Source organism: Cryptomeria japonica, chromosome 7 (assembly GCF_030272615.1).
Source record: "Cryptomeria japonica chromosome 7, Sugi_1.0, whole genome shotgun sequence".
Lineage (NCBI taxonomy): Eukaryota > Viridiplantae > Streptophyta > Pinopsida > Cupressales > Cupressaceae > Cryptomeria > Cryptomeria japonica.
In genome coordinates this window covers 99177755-99183025 of record NC_081411.1, presented here as the reverse complement: position 1 = coordinate 99183025, position 5271 = coordinate 99177755, and the positions used below count along the sequence as shown (strand labels likewise).

Below are 5271 nucleotides of genomic sequence, written 5' to 3'. Positions count from 1 at the left end.
AAATGAATCCAATGAGTGGCAATTGCCAACAAGTTGAGTATCTTCACTTTACATATTCATAAGGTCCTTCATGTTTTATAGAAGACAATAAATTTAGGAACTTTATCGCAAACCTAGTAACTCAGTTTAATGATTTTGTAATTTGGGAGGACATTTTCTCACTACCAGCTAATGTCATCCATAGGTTACAGCTAGATAAAAATGTATTTTTAATTTAAATCCCATGATCATAGATGTAGTTCACACATTTCAAATTCATGATGAAACTTAGATTATTTTATTTTATCCATTACGTTTATGGAACCTACCTCTTTCTCTATGCTTTGGCTCTAGTATTAGGATCTCTTCTCTAGATCTCTAGCCAAGCTACAATGGGTGATGACCTAATTCACATGGAATCTAGTAAGCCCGAGTTTTTGAAAAATAATCAAGAAGTATAGGATTTTTTAAAACCGAAAATTTTACACCTTATATAAAAATTAAAAAATAACTATTTAAGAACAACACTACAAAATTATTGATTATTTTGTAAGCATGATTTGAACTTTGAAAATTATATAATCTTAATCCCCTAAAAAAAAGTTGTTATAATAAAAGTGATTATTTATTAAATTTGTAGTCTAAACCTTCCCATATTTTTTCCATTCTTCCTCTTTAACCAATATTTTAAAGCTCGATAGGTTCAGGAATATATTTCATCTTTGCTTTAAACAATAGTTTGCAATTATCATGGTTTTTATTTTAGTCAAAAACAATAAAAGTAGAAACAAGTGCAATGTCGATATGTCCGAGTGGTTAAGGAGACAGACTCGAAATCTGTTGGGCTGTGCCTGCGCAGGTTCGAATCCTGCTGTCGACGTCAAATTGGTCTTTGTTGAGTTAGCGAGCAAATTTTTCTGCTCTTTTTGGAACTTATTTATTACTAACAGTCGCACACATTTTAAGTGAAGTACGAAGGAAAATGCAGGGAAAGAAAAGTCAATATAAAACATGTCGGAGGAATCTTCATTACAATATGTCCCATTTACAAATATAATTCAAAATTATATTCTATAGAAATAATACATATTTACTATAATAAAAAAACACAAAAATATAAAATATACAAAATAACTCAAAAATATATACAAACATTTGTCCAACAGTTCAACAACTCATAAGTTTTCTATTCCTCAAACATTTTTAAACTTTATAATCATTTTTCTTATCTTTAAACTCAATAAATAAGTTTTTACTTCTTTTTAATTTTCTCAAGCAGTATTTCAAACAACACCAGTCTGCATAAACATGGTAGCAATTTGCCCTTGCAATGCAGTAAGAATAATTTATGTAAGTTTCAAGAATAAAACTTGAACATAAGCGTGAAATTCTTTTAAGAAGAGCATTGATTTTAATATGTAATGGATATTAATTTCTTAGGGGGGATTTCTGGGTTTTTTAAACTGCTGCAGAAGGAATTGATAAGATTTTTACCAAAGAATTGATTTCCTTAAACGATTAGTTTTATATAATATATAGACTCAACACTAAAAAGAGTTTTTTAAGGAGTGACATAGGCATAATAGAATGGACTTGTTAATGCTTGGTAATAAACCATGCATATCTCATGTTTATTCATTTTAAATTATAGAAGCTTATAGCGCAACTGCATTTTAAAAGCAGGAAGAAAAGGTTATTCATGCATATTTGGTGTTTAACCATGCATATGTGATGTTCTCTTTACACAGACATTCTGGAGCATGCCAATCTCATGTACCAAGCTATTAAAATATTCATCTCTTTATAAAGGAGGTCTCTTCTACGTATACATAGACAACCCATTATATGATAAGTCTCTTGCCCGTCACTCCATATCACTAAATTTTATGTGCATATAGTTTGTTGGAGCTTAGAATTGAAATAGAGAAATCCATTTTTGCCGTATTCCCTTTACTGTTTTTGCTTACTGTTGCAACATTGACTTTGTCAATGAGGGAAGCAGCGGAGCTAGGGTATGGTTTCGCAGATTTGTCCAGTGAAGTTCAACGATTATTTAAGGTTCGACCAATATGACTTTGTAAGCCTTTTCATGCTCGCCCCCCCCATTGTTTGAATTTTGTATCATCTCTTCTTCACTAGACAAATCTGCACATCATCACACACCTCATTTTTCCAATGAGTTTTATATAATATTAGGTGCAATATAATGGCATATTCTTGATAACAAAAACGTCTAAAGCCGAACACTACCCACCCATAATCAAATTAATAAAAGATGAACACACCACAACCTGCATTACAAATCTGCTACTCCATCAAATCCACCTTAAAAAATAGGTAGAGCACTTAATCTAAATGGGAATAAGAAGTCAACTCTGCTAACTACAGTTACAAAATATTTCATTGCATTAATATGAATAGGCGTTATTTGGATTGTTTATAATATGCCTATTCATATTAACTGTAGTGGAATGTTTTGTAACTGTAGTTAGTTGGAGTTAACTTCTCATCCCAGCTGGATGTAAGTGCTCTGCTATTTTTAAGGTAGATTTGATGGAGTTACAATTTGTGATGCAGGTTGTGGTGTGTTTTTTTTTTGTTAATTTGATTGTGGGTGGGTAGTGTTTGACTGCATACGAGGAATTGGATTGAGTAGAGATTATCTATGGTGGATGTGGATGACAATGAAAAATTAAAGATTTTTAGAGAATTTTAAGGATTTGGGAAATCCGTGCAATGGAATTTGTCAAATCATGTCTAGGAGGTTACCTTGATCTTTCTCCCATGTAATTCATCTTTAAATTCTTTTTTTCCTGGATAAGTGGTTGTTGTTGGGCAAAGCGTCTAGGGGACAAGAGGATGAAAGTACCATAATTAGCGCTTAATTTCATCTCCACCAATAGTTATATGTAGTGGATCTTGTGTAACACAACAAAAATCATAATGTAGAAGTTAATTTTGGTGGCAAAGATAATAAGTTGGAGACCTTAGCCTCTTTTCGGTACCAAAATATAGAACTGAATTTTGGTGGCAAAGATGATAAGGTGGAGACCTCATCCTCTTTTGGGTACCAAGAAGTATAAGCTTAACTTGGTTCTCGATAGCTTGGAAGCTCTTGGTGGTGGTGAAGATGAGAATGATGGGTTCAAGGAGTGTTCCAAATTGATGGTTCTTGTATACAATTAAAAATGGTCTGAAGATAATTAACTAAATAAGTAACTATTTAATTAATCCCCCTTCCCAAATTAATTGAATTCATTAGCAATTTGATTAAATTCTCTCATTCATCTACTTATTAATAAATCTAAAGATTTATTTAATAAGTTCATTTCAATAGTCCTCTTTGATTGATTAATTTAAATTAATTAATCCTTCCCCATCTAATTCATTTCTTCTAATCACCTAATTAATTAAAACAAATCAATTTATGAGTTGTTGAAAGTTAACTAGCCTTTTCCTATTATTTGAATTTTTAAATTCAAATTACCCACATGCCTCCTAACTTCTAACCACCTAACCTAACCACCCCCTAACCCAACCCATTCCTTCTAATCTTGGGTTTAGCTAACCCTATCCAAACCTCCTCATCCTAACATCCTTATCCTAACCTCCTATGGGTTGGATACTCCCCTTGAGCCACATGGCACTTAGGCCACATGTCTCCTCCCTTGGACACTTGCCCTTTAATGAGCAAGGTTCCTTGACACTTGTCACCACAGAGATGGCTAGTGTCCCTCCCTCCAACCTCTTCTCCAACCTCCTCCAGTTTGACCCTTTATATCTTCAGACTCAATCTTGACCATTGATTCCTGCCACCTCACACCTGGCCTTGGAAATCCTATAAATATCCCCCAGTTTGGCGCACAAAGAATCTGATCCCATAATCATTTAAGCATTGTTATTATAGGCACATTCCATCTCATATCATTTTAAAGAATTGTTATTATAGGCATATCATTTCTAGCATTCTAGTTTAGAATTGTTATTATGGGCAATTGCATCTTGGATTTAGCTTAATTTGATCCTATTCTAGCTTAATTTCATCATCATTTAGCTTAATCATACATATCATTAGCTTAATTATCTTCTTGGATCAATCTAGCATAATCATACACTCCCCTAACTTGCATATCATATCCTTTTAAATCCTTCGTCAAGGTGTAGTCGTCACTTGGATTTCTCATCCAGATCTAAGAGCAAAACCACACTCGCATCTATTAGGAGGCTATAGGTCTCTTTGTCATGGTTTATCTTTTGTTTGATTTCAATTTTCTAACCATGCTTGTAATGATCTATTGAGTGTTTGTGTTGCAGCTGCAGGTATCCTACTTCAAGTTTATCTTTCAAAGAATGAAGATGCAAGTAGTATTTCAAGGAGTAATCATGACGAAGTTAGAGGCCAAAATCTAAATTATTGAAGATGAAATAAAGGAAGAAGAGGTGGTCAAGGAGGAAGAGGCAGAGGCTGATTTAATAAGAGAAATATCCAATGTTATCATTATAACACGTTTGCCTATTTTTAAAAAGATTATATATTAAAATCAGGTAATAACAATAAAAATAATAATTATGCTCAGAAGAGTGAAAGGCTTCCTCAAGTAATTTATTTTTATCCTATGGAAAATTTGAAAATGATGTGAAAGATGTTTGGTATTTAGACTCGAGATGCTCAAACCACATATCTAGTAATAAAGAGCTATTTTCTAACATGGATGAAAGTTTTAAATCCAAGATAATGCTTTGTAATGACAACACTTTGGACATTGTAGTGAAAGGAGCCATGGATGTTCCTATGAAGGAACGTATGAAATGTGTTAAAGAATAATTTTATACTCGACAATTGAAGCACAATTTACTAAGTGTTGGGCAGCTATGTGAAAATAATTATAAGGTTGTGTTTGAAAACAAAAAATGTACAATATATGATAAAAATAAAGGTAATCATGTGGTTACAATAGTTCCTATGTCAAGTAATAGAGTGTTCCCATTGAAGTTTGATGAACATAGTAGCCATTTTGTCAATATAGCATATGAGGACAAAACTTGGTTGTGGCATCTAAGGTATGGCCATTTTAATTTTAATAGAGCATGAAGTTTCTTACATCAAAAGCGTTGGTTTTTGGGTTTCCTAAGGTTAAAGAATACAAAGAACCTTGTGAGGGTTGTGCTAAAGGAAAAAATTGAAGAGAATAATTCTCTAAAGGCAAACCATGGAGGGCCCCTTTACCTCTTCAATTGATTCATTCTAATAATTGCGGTCCTATGCAGACCAAAAGTTTGGGTAAGTCATCA

General features: G+C 32.9%; 1 long non-coding RNA gene and 1 other non-coding gene across 2 annotated transcripts; both read left to right on the top strand.

Annotated features, from left to right (window-relative positions):
* The first annotated feature begins 777 nt into the window (after positions 1-777).
* TRNAS-CGA (transfer RNA serine (anticodon CGA)) lies at positions 778-859 on the top strand. Its single transcript has one exon. It is a non-coding gene; the product is annotated as a tRNA-Ser (tRNA).
* A 954-nt stretch (positions 860-1813) lies between these two features.
* LOC131059695 (uncharacterized) lies at positions 1814-4830 on the top strand. The gene is made up of 2 exons (XR_009110222.2): positions 1814-2056; positions 4294-4830. It is a non-coding gene; the product is annotated as an uncharacterized LOC131059695 (long non-coding RNA).
* Positions 4831-5271: the final 441 nt, after the last annotated feature.